At 40.1% G+C, this 15282-nt stretch overlaps 1 protein-coding gene across 1 annotated transcript in view; it reads right to left on the bottom strand.

Moving 5' to 3' along the window:
• Positions 1–15282, bottom strand: part of LOC133623017 (splicing regulator ARVCF-like) — a 670015-nt gene that overhangs the window by 510075 nt on the left and 144658 nt on the right. Inside the window, exon 2 of the mRNA XM_072914236.1 lies at positions 9232–9304. The gene's annotated coding sequence lies outside the window, so the exon portion shown is untranslated. The remainder of the gene's footprint in view (positions 1–9231; positions 9305–15282) is intronic.

Raw genomic sequence — 15282 nt, 5'->3', positions numbered from 1 at the left:
AAGGGTTAGGGTTAGAGTTAGGGTTAGGGCTAGGGTTAGGGTTAGGGTTGGGGTTACTAATAAGCAATAATTCTGAGGTTATTGAGGGAAGACTCTTAGTTAATGGATTACTGGTTGTATAATAAGGCCATGCAGAATAAGGCATTAATAAGTACTTAATAATTACTAATTTAGAGCCAATATGTTACTAATTTGCATGTTAATAAGCAACTAATTAATGGTTAATATGTTCCCCATACTAAAGTGTTACCATAACATATTCTAAGTAACAAAGACTTAAGTTAGAGTTATTTGGACACTCTGGGGAACATATAAGGGTTAGGGCTAGAGTTGGGGTTGGGGTTAGGGTTAGGGTTAGGGTTAGGATTAGGGTTAGGGGTAGGGTTAGGGCTAGGGTTAGAGTTAGGGTTAGGTTTAGGGTAGGGGTAGGGTTAGGGTTAGGGGTAGGGTTGGGGTTAGGGTTAGGGTTAGGGTTACTAATAAGCAATAATTCTGAGGTTATTGAGGGAAGACATAACATATTCTAAGTAACAAAGACTTAATTTAGAGTTATTTGGACACTAGGGGAACATATAAGGGTTAGGGCTAGAGTTGGGGTTGGGGTTAGGGTTAGGGTAAGGGTTAGGTTTAGGGTTGGGGTTAGGGTTGGGGTTAGGGTTGGGGTTAGGGTTGGGGTTAGGGTTAGGGTTACTAATAAGCAATAATTCTGAGGTTATTGAGGGAAGACTCTTAATTAATTGCTTACTGGTTGTATAATAAGGCCATGCAGAATAAGGCATTATTAAGTACTTAATAATGACTAATTAAGAGCCAATATGTTACTAATGTGCATGTTAATAAGCAACTAATTAATGGTGAATATGTTCCCCATACTAAAGTGTTACCATAACATATTTTAAGTAACAAAGACTTAATTTAGAGTTATTTGGACACTAGGGGAACATATAAGGGTTAGGGTTAGGGTTAGGGTTAGGGTTAGGGTTAGGGTTAAGGTTACGGTTAGGGTTAGGGTTAGGGTTAGGGTTAGGGTTAGGGCTAGGGTTAGGGTTTGGGTTAGGGGTAGGGTTGGGGTTACCAATAAGCAATAAATTCTGAGGTTATTGAGGGAAGACTCTTAGTTAATGGCTTACTGGTTGTATAATAACGCCATGCAGAATAAAGCATTAATAAGTACTTAATAATGACTAATTAAGAGCCAATATGTTACTCATTTGCATGTTAATAAGAAACTAATAAATGGTGAATATGTTCCCCATACTAGAGTGTTACCATAACACATTCTAAGTAACAAAGACTTAATTTAGAGTTATTTGGACACTAGGGGAACATATACGGGTTAGGGTTAGGGTTAGGGTTAGGGTTGGGGTTGGGGTTGGGGTTACTAATAAGCAAAAATTCTGAGGTTATTGAGGGAAGACTCTTAGTTAATGGCTTACTGGTTGTATAATAACGCCATGCAGAATAAGGCATTAATAAGTACTTAATAATGAATAATTTAGAGCCAATATGTTACTAATTTGCATGTTAATAAGCAACTAATTAATGGTGAATATGTTCCCCATACTAAAGTGTTACCATAACATATTTTAAGTAACAAAGACTTAGTTTAGAGTTATTTGGACACTAGGGGAACATATAAGGGTTAGGGTTAGGTTTAGGGTTGGGGTTAGGGTTAGGGTTACTAATAAGCAATAATTCTGAGGTTATTGAGGGAAGACTCTTAGTTAATGGCTTACTGGTTGTATAATAAGGCCATGCAGAATAAGGCATTAATAAGTACTTAATAATGACTCATTTAGAGCCAATATGTTACTAATGTGCATGTTAATAAGAAACTAATTAATGGTGAATATGTTCCCCATACTAAAGTGTTACCATAACATATTCTAAGTAACAAAGACTTAATTTAGAGTTATTTGGACACTAGGGGAACATATAAGGGTTAGGGTTAGGGTTGGGGTTGGGGTTAGGGTTAGGGTTAGGGCTAGGGTTAGGGTTAGGGTTAGGGTTAGGGTTAGGGTTAGGGTTAGGGGTAGGGTTGGGGTTAGGGTTAGGGTTACTAATAAGCACTAATTATGAAGTTATTGAGGGAAGATTCTTACTTAATGGCTTACTGGTTGTATAATAAGGCCATGCAGAATAAGGCATTAAGAAGTACTTAATAATGTCTAATTAAGAGCCAATATGTTACTAATTTGCATGTTAATAAGAAACTAATTAATGGTGAATATGTTCCCCATACTAAAGTGTTACCATAACATATTCTAAGTAACAAAGACTTAATTTTGAGTTATTTGGACACTAGGGGAACATATAAGGGTTAGGGTTAGGGTTAGGGTTAGGGTTGGGGTTAGGGTTAGGGTTACTAATAAGCAATAATTCTGAGGTTATTGAGGGAAGACTCTTAGTTAATGGCTTACTGGTTGTATAATAAGGCAATGCAGAATAAGGCATTAATAAGTACTTAATAATCAATCAATCAATCAACAATGACTAATTAAGAGCCAATATGTTACTAATTTGCATGTTAATAGGAAACTAATTAATGGTGAATATGTTCCCCTTACTAAAGTGTTACCATAACATATTCTAAGTAACAAAGACTTAATTTAGAGTTATTTGGAGACTAGGGGAACATATAAGGGTTAGGGTTAGGGTTACGGTTAGGGTTAGGGTTAAGGTTAGGGTAAGGGTTAGGGTTGGGGTTACAAATAAGCAATAATTCTGAGGTTATTGAGGGAAGACTCTTAGTTAATGGCTTACTGGTTGTATAATAAGGCCATGCAGAATAAGGCATTAATAAGTACTTAATAATGACTAATTAAGAGCCAATATGTTACTAATTTGCATGTTAATAAGAAACTAATAAATGGTGAATATGTTCCCCATACTAGAGTGTTACCATAACACATTCTAAGTAACAAAGACTTAATTGAGAGTTATTTGGACACTAGGGGAACATATAAGGGTTAGGGTTAGGGTTAGGGTTGGGGTTAGGGTTAGGGTTACTAATAAGCAATAATTCTGAGGTTATTGAGGGAAGACTCTTAGTTAATGGCTTACTGGTTGTATAATAAGGCCATGCAGCATAAGGCATTAATAAGTACTTAATAATCAATCAATCAATCAACAATGACTAATTAAGAGCCAATATGTTACTAATTTGCATGTTAATAGGAAACTAATTAATGGTGAATATGTTCCCCTTACTAAAGTGTTACCATAACATATTCTAAGTAACAAAGACTTAATTTAGAGTTATTTGGAGACTAGGGGAACATATAAGGGTTAGGGTTAGGGTTAGGGTTACGGTTAGGGTTAGGGTTAAGGTTAGGGTAAGGGTTAGGGTTGGGGTTACTAATAAGCAATAATTCTGAGGTTATTGAGGGAAGACTCTTAGTTAATGGCTTACTGGTTGTATAATAAGGCCATGCAGAATAAAGCATTAATAAGTACTTAATAATGACTAATTAAGAGCCAATATGTTACTAATTTGCATGTTAATAAGAAACTAATAAATGGTGAATATGTTCCCCATACTAGAGTGTTACCATAACACATTCTAAGTAACAAAGACTTAATTTAGAGTTATTTGGACACTAGGGGAACATATAAGGGTTAGGGTTAGGGTTAGGGTTAGGGTTGGGGTTAGGGTTAGGGTTACTAATAAGCAATAATTCTGATGTTATTGAGGGAAGACTCTTAGTTAATGGCTTACTGGTTGTACAATAAGGCCATGCAGTATAAGGCATTAATAAGTACTTAATAATCAATCAATCAATCAACAATGACTAATTAAGAGCCAATATGTTACTAATTTGCATGTTAATAGGAAACTAATTAATGGTGAATATGTTCCCCTTACTAAAGTGTTACCATAACATATTCTAAGTAACAAAGACTTAATTTAGAGTTATTTGGAGACTAGGGGAACATATAAGGGTTAGGGTTAGGGTTAGGGTTACGGTTAGGGTTAGGGTTAAGGTTAGGGTAAGGGTTAGGGTTGGGGTTACAAATAAGCAATAATTCTGAGGTTATTGAGGGAAGACTCTTAGTTAATGGCTTACTGGTTGTATAATAAGGCCATTTAGAATAAGGCATTAATAAGTACTTAATAATGACTAATTAAGAACCAATATGTTACTAATTTGCATGTTAATAAGCAACTAATTAAGTTAAAAGTTAAAGTTAAAGTACCAATGATTGTCATACACACCCTAGGTGTGGTGAAATTTGTCCTCTGCATTCGACCCATCCCCTTGTTCACCCCCTGGGAGGTGAGGGGAGCAGTGAGCAGCAGCGGTGGCCGCTACAAGGAGTCATTTTTGGTGATTTAACCCCCAATTCCAACCCTTGATGCTGAGTATCAAGCAGGGAGGTAGCCGAGTGTGAAGCGACTGGGATGAGAATCAGCACCTCCAAGTCCTAGTCTAGGATGGAGTGCCATCTCTGGTTTGGGAAGGAGACCCTGCCCCAAGTGGAGGAGTTAAAGTACCTCAGAGTCTTGTTCACGAGTGAGGGAAGAGTGGATCGTGAGATCGACAGGCGGATCGGTGCGACGTCTTCAGTAATGCGGACGCTGTATCGAACCGTTGTGGTGAAGAAGGAGCTGAGTCGGAAGGCGAAGCTCTCAATTTACCGGTCGATCTACGTTCCCATCCTCACCTATGGTCATGAGCTTTGGGTTATGACCGAAAGGACAAGATCACGGGTACAAGCGGCCGAAATGAGTTTAGAGATAGGGTGAGAAGCTCTGCCATCCGGGGGGAGCTCAAAGTAAAGCCGCTACTCCTCCACATGGAGAGGAGCCAGATGAGGTGGTTCGGGCATCTGGGTCAGGATGCCACCCGAACGCCTCCCTAGGGAGGTGTTTAGGGCACGTCCGACCGGTAGGAGGCCACGGGGAAGACCCAGGACACATTGGGAAGACTATGTCTCCCGGCTGGCCTGGGAACGCCTCGGGATCCCCCGGGAAGAGCTGGACGAAGTGGCTGGGGAGAGGGAAGTCTGGGCTCGACCTTGGCTAAGCGGAAGAAGATGAATGGATGGAACTTGTGTAAAGGAACTAAAATACACGTGTTCTGTAGGAATTCCATTTTTTTCATGATGAACTCCCCCCCGGGTCGAACTAAACCTAAGACTCATGTGTCTGATAACAGAACGAGGCCTTCAAGAGCTTTTGAGATTGCTTTGACCTCTCTTAAAGCTAATCTGATTAGAACTGTCAGCCCCATGATGGCCGCCTATTCTCACCTTGATGAATCATAAAAAAAAAATGACAACAGCGGAATATAAGATATGAAATCATAAAACAAACGAACAGAATTTTTGTGCGTCCAGCCGAGCCTTATGTTCGCAGGCGCTGGAGCGGGCGAGGAACCGACGCAGAGAGAATGATGGCTTGGGGGAGGTGTCGGTGATAAAGTGCTCTCCAGACGGTGTCAAAGCCTGGTTTTTCTCACAATCATTAGTTGGATTTATAATTTCCCCTGTCATGCCGAAAGCTTAAAGTGGTTATCTTATCCAAGGCCAGGCCGCATCACTTCACTGAGCTGCGCAGATTCATCTCTGGTGATGTACTGCTCCCTCAAGAACTGCCGGCACAGAAGCTAAATCCAGGAAGACTGCAAAAGGAAATAAGACCGAACCGGGAGATGGGATCCACTTCATCGGCTGCCAAATCTATTTAAATGATTGTTTTGTGCCGCCACAAACAAGATTCATCTCCGCGCGGCAAAATACTTTAGCGAGTCAGTGTTGGGCTAAAGGAAGAGACTTCTTGTCACTAAATGGCACTAAAGAGGAGACGGAACATTTGTCAAGCGACCACAAATAGCTTCAACGTCAACTCACAGCTCCTGGACAACCAAAAACTGTCAAACTGGTTGCCAGATTGTAACTAGTCAACAAAACCTTTGAATTGGGCTTTAAAAATATATTAAAAAAAAGACTTATGGAATAACAGAAAGGGTATTTTAGGCTGGAATATTTTATTTGGTGGAATTGTATTGCGGTAATAATGAATTTAATGATGTAAACCAGGGGTCCCCAAACTTTTTGACTCGGGGGCCGCATTGGGTTAAAAAAATTGGGCCGGGGTCCAAGCTGTATATATATATATATATATATATATATATATATATATATATATATATATATATATATATATATATATATATATATATATATGTCTTAATAAGGTTATCCAAAAAATAGTGCTCGATACCGTAGTAGAGCGCAATATATGTATGTGTGGGGAAAAAAATCACAAGACTACTTCATCTCTACAGGCCTGTTTCATGAGGGGTTCCCTCAATCATCAGGAGATTTTTTTAAATCTCCTGATGATATATATATATATATATGTATATATATATATATATATATAAATAAAATTATATTTTTTATATATTTTTATTTTTTTTTAGACATGTATCTCGTGCGCACGAGAAACATGTCTAAAAAAAATGTAAAATAAATTATTTATTTATTTATTTATTTTTATAACTTTGAAAAAACTTTCTCGTGTGCACAAGACACACGTCTGAAAAAAATTAAAAATAAATAAAATTATTTTAAAAAAAGTTTCCTCCATGTCTCTTTAGGGGCTCCGTATAAAACAGAGTAAATACAAATAAATAATAAAAACGTATAATCGACGGTTAAATCGGAAGTTGAACTAGAGACTAGTGTTAAAAGTAAAAAAAAAAAAAAAAGAAAAATGAATGACTATTTTTATGAGTATGGCCTTTTTGGATCCCCAGGAATATTAGCGGAATTTTTTTTCCAAACTCATTGCTCTAAAAATAATAAGACACACGTCTGAAAAAAAATAAAAAAATAAATACAATTGTAAAAAAAAAGTTTCCCTTATGCCCCTTTAGGACATAAGGGTCTGTATAAAACAGACTAAATACAAATAAATAATAAAAACGTATAATCGACGGTTAAATCGGAAGTTAAACTAGAGACTAGTGTTAAAAGTAAAAAAAAAAAAAAAGAAAAATGAATGACTATTTTTATGAGTATGGCCTTTTTGGATCCCCAGGAATATTAGCGGAATTTTTTTTCCAAACTCATTGCTCTAAAAATAATAATAAATTAAAATCAATGTTATGAATTTATTTATTTTTTTTAGACATTTATCTCGTGCGCACGAGAAACTTTTCATAAAGTTATAAAAAAAATAAAAAATAATACTTTTTATATATTTTTTTTTTTTTTAGACATGTATCTCGTGCGCAAGAGAAACATGTCTAAAAAATGTTTTAAAATTTAAAAAAAAAAATTTTTATTTTTTTTATACCTTTATAAAAAGTTTCTCGTGCGCACGAGACACACGTCTGAAAAAAAAAAAAAAATAAATACAATTATAAAAAAAAAAGTTTCCCTTATGTCCCTTTAGGGGCTCCGTATAAAACAGACTAAAAACAAATAAATAATAAAAACGTATAATCGACGGTTAGATCGGAAGTTAAACTAGAGACTAGTGTTAAAAGTAAAAATATAAAAATATAGAGTATGGCCTTTTTGGATCCCCAGGAATATTAGTGGAATTTTTTTTCCAAACTCATTGCTCTAAAAATAATAATGAATCAAAATCAATGTCATGAATTATTGACCTATTTAAGGCTCCAATTACTTCACGTCAAATATTACACTTTGAACATTTTGGGAGGGAAATATTGCTTGCATATTTTGTGTTTTTGCCATGAAAACAAGGTTTTCTTAAAAACAAAAGGTAAAAGATTTTTTTCAAATTAACTATATCAACAAAGCTGAAGCCCATCTGGAGATTTAAATAATAAAAAAAATAATGATGATTTCAAATCAATGTTATGAATAATTGACCTATTTAAGACTACAATTACTACACATCAACTATTACACTTTGATGTATTTTTTATGGAAATTTTGCATATTTTGTGTGTTTGCCATATAAAAAACGAAGTTTTCTTAGAGGAAAAAGGCATTAAAACGTCTAAAAACAAATAAATAATAAAAACGTATAATCGACGGGTAGATCGGAAGTTAAACTAGAGACTAGTGTTGACAGTAAAAAACAAATGATGTCTCTATTTCCTGTGTAAATATTCTGCAGTACTACTCCTGCACAGAGAGAAGTACCGTATGTTCCGCACTATAAGGCGCACCTAAAAACCACAAATTTTCTCAAAAGCTGACAGTGCGCCTTATAACCCGGTGCGCTTTATATATGGATTAATATTACGATTCATTTTCATAAAGTTTCGATCTCGCAACTACGGTAAACAGCCGCCATCTTTTTTCCCGGTAGAACAGGAAGCGCTTCTTCTTCTACGCAAGCAACCGCCAAGGTAAGCACCCGCCCCCATAGAACAGGAAGCGCTTCTTCTTCTACTGTAAGCAACCACCCGCCCGCGTAGAAGAAGAAAAAGCGCGCGGATATTACCGTACGTTTCATTTCCTTTGTGTGTTTACATCTGTAAAGACCACAAAATGGCTCCTACTAAGCGACAAGGATCCGGTTCATGAAAAGACGCAATCTCTCCATCCGCACACGGATTACTATTTCACAGCAACTGATATTCCTGTGAACCGCACTGTGGATACAACGGGAGCACGTACGGTGAATATTCGCACCACAGGGAATGAGAAGTCATCCTTCACTGTGGTTCTAGCTTGCCATGCTAATGGCCAGAAACTTCCACCCATGGTGATATTCAAAAGGAAGACCTTGCCAAAAGAGACCTTTCCAGCCGGCGTCATCATAAAAGCTAACTCGAAGGGATGGATGAAGAAAAGATGAGCGAGTGGTTAAGGTAAGTTTAAGTTTACGCGAAGAGGCCGGGTGGCTTTCTTCACGCAGCTCCGTCCATGTTGATATACGATTCCATGCACGCCCACATCACGCTGGTTTTAATATATTATTAAAGTTTGACTGACCTATTTGACTGTTTTTTTGACATTCCTTTAGCGCAGTTAGATGCGGCTTACAACACGGGGCGGCTTATAGGTGGACAAAGTTTTGAAATATGCCGTTCATTGAAGGCGCGGCTTATAACCCAGGGCGCCTTATGGTGCGGAAAATACGGTACTGAGACTCAGAGAGGTACGCCGGGTCCTTTTTGTAACCACACCATCTTTATTTAATATATCAATTAGTTAAGTGTTTGAGGATAAGATCTGAAAACACACCAAAGTCCAGTGTCACATCAAAAGCACATTTGCTCGCGTATAGATCGGACTCACCTTAGGCTGAAGAGAAAGACCCACACAAACATGAGAGCAGGAGGACATTTATCAGAGCAGCATCACACTCCACCTGTCAAGACAGACGCAAAAAGAAGGTGAGACTTCAAAGTGTTAAAGAAATCCACCCTCAAAGAAGGTAAGCCCTCAATGTAGTCAAGATAACGGCATTAATGCAAAACTCGTCTGGTTTCAATTTTAATCTGAGTTTTGGGGAATAATACAGAGTTTTATTTATATATAAATATATAGGCTGTAGAATAAAGTCTGAATCCCAATTCTTCCCCTGACGCCCTTGGTTTTGCACGTTTTTTTTAAGGTAAAGGGAAAGGTATATATGTATAGCCTTACACTGATAAAAGAGCTCTTAAAATATAAGATAAAAACACTAGATTTTAGGAAAAAATACTAAAAACTAGTGAAATTGACCAGCTGCATGGACAGATAATTGTACTTGATAAGACATTCCAAATTAAGATTTGCACATGTAAAAATTAGCAGGACTTTAAAGGTAGAAATAAGTGGGTTTTTTTCCTGAAAAATGGAGAAATGGAGAATCATGTGCCTCTCAGTGCTTCCCGTCGAGGACGTGGTAGACATCTACCTAATTGGAACCGTGATCGCAGGGCACCTGCTGATTGGGCTGGGCATTGCTCTGGTGTATCGTTAAATTCGGAAGACGATGGCAGCCACTCAAGGAGCCCGAAGGCTGTTCGTCACAATGGAAGGATCGGGCGATCACAGACTGTGGCGATTTCTGAACTGAATCGTAAGTTGGATCACATCATGGAGAGGCTTATTGAAATGCAAAAATTATGTACATATTACGCCTATACTGGCTCACCTGCACTGGCTTCCTGTGCACTTAAGATGTGACTTTAAGGTTTTACTACTTACGTATAAAATACTACACGGTCTAGCTCCGTCCTATCTTGTCGATTGCATTGTACCATATGTCCCGGCAAGAAATCTGCGTTCAAAGAACTCCGGCTTATTAGTGATTCCCAGAGCCCAAAAAAAGTCTGCGGGCTATAGAACATTTTCTATTCGGGCTCCAGTACTATGGAATGCCCTCCCGGTAACAGTTAGAGATGCTACCCAGGGGCGCCGCTAGGGATTTTGGGCCCCATGAAAAGAATCTTTACAGGGCCCCCAACACAGTGTCATTATTTTTTCTGTATTATAATTTCATCATCATTAGGGGCCTCTCTGGGCCCCCCTCCATCATGGGCCCCTAGAATCCGTCTCCTTTACCCCCCCCTTTTCGGCACCCCTGATGCTACCTCAGTAGAAACATTTAAGTCCCATCTTAAAACTCATTTGTATACTGTAGCCTTTGAATAGCCCCCTTTTTTAGACCAGTTGATCTGCCGTTTCTTTTCTTTTCTCCTCTGCTCCCCCCTATCCTTGTGGAGGGGGAGACACTCAGGTCCGGTGGCCATGGATGGGGTGCTGGCTGTCCGGGGTCGGGACCCGGGGTGGACCGCTCGCCTGTGCATCGGCTGGGAACATCTCTGCGCTGCTGACCCGTCTCCACTCGGGATGGTTTCCTGCTGACCCCACTGTGGACTGGACTCGTACTGTTATGCTGGATCCACTATGGACTGTACTCTCACAATATTATGTTAGACCCACTCGACATCCATTGCATTCGGTCTCCCTAGAGGGGGGGGTTACCCACATATGCGGTCCTCTCCAAGGTTTCTCATAGTCATTCACATCGACGTCCCACTGGGGTGAGTTTTTCCTTGCCCTTATGTGGGCTCTGTACCGAGGATGTCGTTGTGGCTTGTGCAGCCCTTTGAGACACTTGTGATTTAGGGCTATATAAATAAACATTGATTGATTGATTGATTGAAAAATTGGACAGGGACGATTAGAACGGACAAGCCATGGAAATGTCCGCTCGCTTGGAAAAACAACAATCCTGATCTACGATTTGACTCCCTCGCATGGCCTTGACACCGCTCACAACAGAAGAAGGCTGTTCTGAAAACCTCCCCCGAGGACACCTCAGTGATGGATGCTCTGACCTCCCTCCCTCCTCAACAACACCTGGGAGTTGAGCTTTGCTTGCATTGGCTGCAGAGTGGCTCCAGGTCTATAGACACAACAATACTACACCCTGGACAATGGGCATATACACACACACACACACCCCCACCCCACACCTTCACCAGCTTGATTCCCCTTAGGGGCGATGGATGGCTGACTAGCGCTTATCCAGCAGCAACCGGTCGCCGTAGATCCCACTCCCTACCCTCTGTTGCAAGTTTTGTTGATTCTATGTAACAGGTTGTTTTCCTTGGCCTCAGTCTGGACCCCCTCCGTGGAGTCCAGCCTTTGACTGAATTTTTTTTTTTCAGTAACAATTATATGTTTTGATCAAGCAGATAAAATTATGGAGAAAAAAAATGGAGTCCTGACGGTGGTAGTGTATCATTTTGAAGGCAACTGTCCGTGTTGTTGGAGGCAGGGGCGTCACTGTCATGACTTGGACTGTGGAGTTTTTGTTTTCCCAAGATGCAAGAGAATTTGGATCGGACATGGCTTGAAGGTGGGTACATGATTTATTTAACACTATAACTACAAAGAAAGGATCAAACAAAAAGCGCGCACAGGGGCGGAGGTACAAAACTAGACTATAAAACACAAAACTTGCACATTGGCAGAAACTATGAACAATTAAACAAAACACTAACTGTGGCTTAATAAACAAACTTACTGTGGCATGGGATCGTGAACCGGGCTTGAAACGCGAGGATAGCAGGGTGAGAAAGGCTATGCTCCAGGACGAACAACAGAAAATGAAAAGCTTAAATAACACAGACATGATTAACAACAGGTGCGTGACTCAAAACAGGTGCGTGACATGACAGGTGAAACTAATGGGTAACTATGGTGACAAGACAAGGGAGTGAAAAGACAGAAACTAAACAAAACATGACTTAAAACAAAACATGATTACACAGACATGACAGAATTCCCCCCCTTACGGACAGATCCCAGATGTCCAAGAAAAAAATTAACAAGAGTCATGGGAGGGCGGGAGGGGGACATGGCGGTGGGTCGCCAGCCCAAGTGGCCCCGAATCCATCGAGGCATAGTCATGTGGCGGCGGCGAGTGGAACGCCGCTGCAGCAGGCGAGGTGGGCGACCCGGGACGGGCCACATCCGTGGCCGACTGGGAGGTGGGCGCACTTGGCGTGGCGGGCGACCAGGTAGCGGCCATATCCGTGGCCGACGAGGAGACAGGCGCGTCGTCATCTTTGCAGGCGTGGAAGCTCGGCGTGGCATGTCAGGCGGCGAAGCTCGGCGTGGCAAGTCAGGCGGCGAAGCTCGGCGTGGGTCTTGGTCTTGGCGTGGCGGGTCTTGGTCTTGGCATGGCGGGTCTTGGTCTTGGCATGGCGAGTCTTGGCCTTGGTCTTGGCATGGCGGGTCTTGGTCTTGGCATGGCGGGTCTTGGTCTTGGCATGGCGGGTCTTGGTCTTGGTCTTGGCATGGCGGGTCTTGGTCTTGGTCTTGGCATGGCGGGTCTTGGTCTTGGTCTTGGCATGGCGGGTCTTGGTCTAGGTCTTGGCATGGCGGGTCTTGGTCTTGGTCTTGGCATGGCGGGTCTTGGTTTTGGTCTTGGCATGGCGGGTCTTGGTCTTGGTCTTGGCGTCGTGGAGCTGCGACTGGCGGCACTTGGCGTCGTGGAGCTGTGACTGGCGGCACTTGGCGTCGTGGAGCTGCGACTGGCGGCACTTGGCGTCGTGGAGCTGCGACTGGCGGCATTTTTTTTCTTTTTCTTTTTATGTATTTATTCATTTTACATTTTATATTAAATGTCTTGGTTTTTCCTCCCTCTGAAAATCCTATGAAATGTTTACCAAACCATCCTATAATAATACAACAGCTATTAATGTAACAATACAATAAAACAAATATATTTAATGATGTTTTTTTCATTATTTTAACAATAGGCTAATGTATATTACTTTATATAGATTCTACAAGAAACACAAAACTTAAAAAATAAATGATTTACAATTGCACACACAAGGTTTTGTGCCGCTTCACTCATTGTAAAGGAAGATAATGTGCTTCGTACACCTGCAGGACCGCAAGCAAGGTCGCAGAGAAAATGCGGGCTGGAACTTGAGTGATGTGGGCATTTTCTATATGAACATGTGGAATGGATTGGATACCGACGCACTAAAGGGGCTCTCTACCTTACGCTACGAAGTGAGGGGAAACTGAGTGAAGAATAACAGGTTATATGATTATTTATTTAAACTCATATCCACTTTATAATGACTATGTCGGCATGTATTTGTAAAAAAAAAAAAAAAAAATTAAAGCTGCGTATTTGGCAGGTGCTAGTCCTAAGTGTCCCAATACTTTTGTCTACTTTTAGTCTGAAGTGTCCCAAGACTTTTGTCTAGTGTACCTACCTTGTCTGCATTGTGTGGGCACGTTGGTGCTTCCTGCTTTTAAGCAGCCATCTTAAAAAAACAGCAGCGCAGCAGCATCAGCGCAGCGGGTCTTTGAAGGGTCATAAAATCAAAACCAGAGCAGGTATTAAAACGCTGTTCTGTTATTTTATACACAAGGGTTTAATCTCTCTCCTGTGTTAGTTTGAAGCCGAAACGACAAACGCGCTCAGAGGAGATAGATTTTGAAGAAAGGTGACCGGTTTCTACAAAAATTTTGTTTTGAAGGGGGAATAGCAAACTTCCTGTTGATTTTTGCTGGGGGTTGCCAATTTATGAAATGTAGGTCTAAGTGAGACCTACATAGAGGTTTTTGTTTCATGTCTTTCCGACCTTCCCAGTGGGAGTTACAGGCAGTTTTGTCATTTTTTTCTTTCGAGGAGCAGTTTTTTCTGCGTTTTATTCAAAAATTGCGCTAGAGCGTAATTTTGAGATTTGGGGTTAGGTTTTTTTTTTTATTAGATGGCAATTTTTGCCAGTCCTGATGTGTGTATTAAGTTCGGTGAGTTTTGAAGCATGTTAAGGGGGTCAAATTACAGCTCAAAGAGGCAAAAGTGACTGTTTTTAGTACATTTTTGTCTTGAAGGGGGAATTGCCAACTTCCTGTTGATTTTTGCCCGAGGAAATTAATTAATGAAAAGTAGGTCTAAGTAAGACCTACATAGAGGTTTTTGTTTTATGTCTCTACAACATTCGTACTGGGAGTTATAAGCAGTTTAGAGTTTTGGGGTTTGTTTTTTTGATAGAAAGTTTTGCCGTATATTACTGATGTTCTGTTATTTTATACACAAGGGTTTAATCTCTCTCCTGTGTTAGTTTGAAGCCGAAACGACAAACGCGCTCAGAGGAGATAGATTTTGAAGAAAGGTGACCGGTTTCTACAAAAATTTTGTTTTGAAGGGGGAATAGCAAACTTCCTGTTGATTTTTGCTGGGGGTTGCCAATTTATGAAATGTAGGTCTAAGTGAGACCTACATAGAGGTTTTTGTTTCATGTCTTTCCGACCTTCCCAGTGGGAGTTACAGGCAGTTTTGTCATTTTTTTCTTTCGAGGAGCAGTTTTTTCTGCGTTTTATTCAAAAATTGCGCTAGAGCGCAATTTTGAGATTTGGGGTTAGGTTTTTTCATTAGATGGCAATTTTTGCCAGTCCTGATGTGTGTATTAAGTTCGGTGAGTTTTGAAGCATGTTAAGGGGGTCAAATTACAGCTCAAAGAGGCAAAAGTGACTGTTTTTAGTACATTTTTGTCTTGAAGGGGGAATTGCCAACTTCCTGTTGATTTTTGCCCGAGGAAATTAATTAATGAAAAGTAGGGCTAAGTAAGACCTACATAGAGGTTTTTGTTTCATGTCTCTACAACATTCGTACTGGGAGTTATAAGCAGTTTAGAGTTTTGGGGTTTGTTTTTTTGATAGAAAGTTTTGCCGTATATTACTGATGTTCTGTTATTTTATACACAAGGGTTTAATCTCTCTCCTGTGTTAGTTTGAAGCCGAAACGACAAACGCGCTCAGAGGAGATAGATTTTGAAGAAAGGTGACCGGTTTCTACAAAAAATTTGTTTTGAAGGGGGAATA

Source organism: Nerophis lumbriciformis, linkage group LG12, assembly GCF_033978685.3.
Source record: "Nerophis lumbriciformis linkage group LG12, RoL_Nlum_v2.1, whole genome shotgun sequence".
NCBI classification, from domain to species: Eukaryota; Metazoa; Chordata; class Actinopteri; order Syngnathiformes; family Syngnathidae; genus Nerophis; species Nerophis lumbriciformis.
This window is presented reverse-complemented; position numbering and strand designations above follow the sequence as displayed.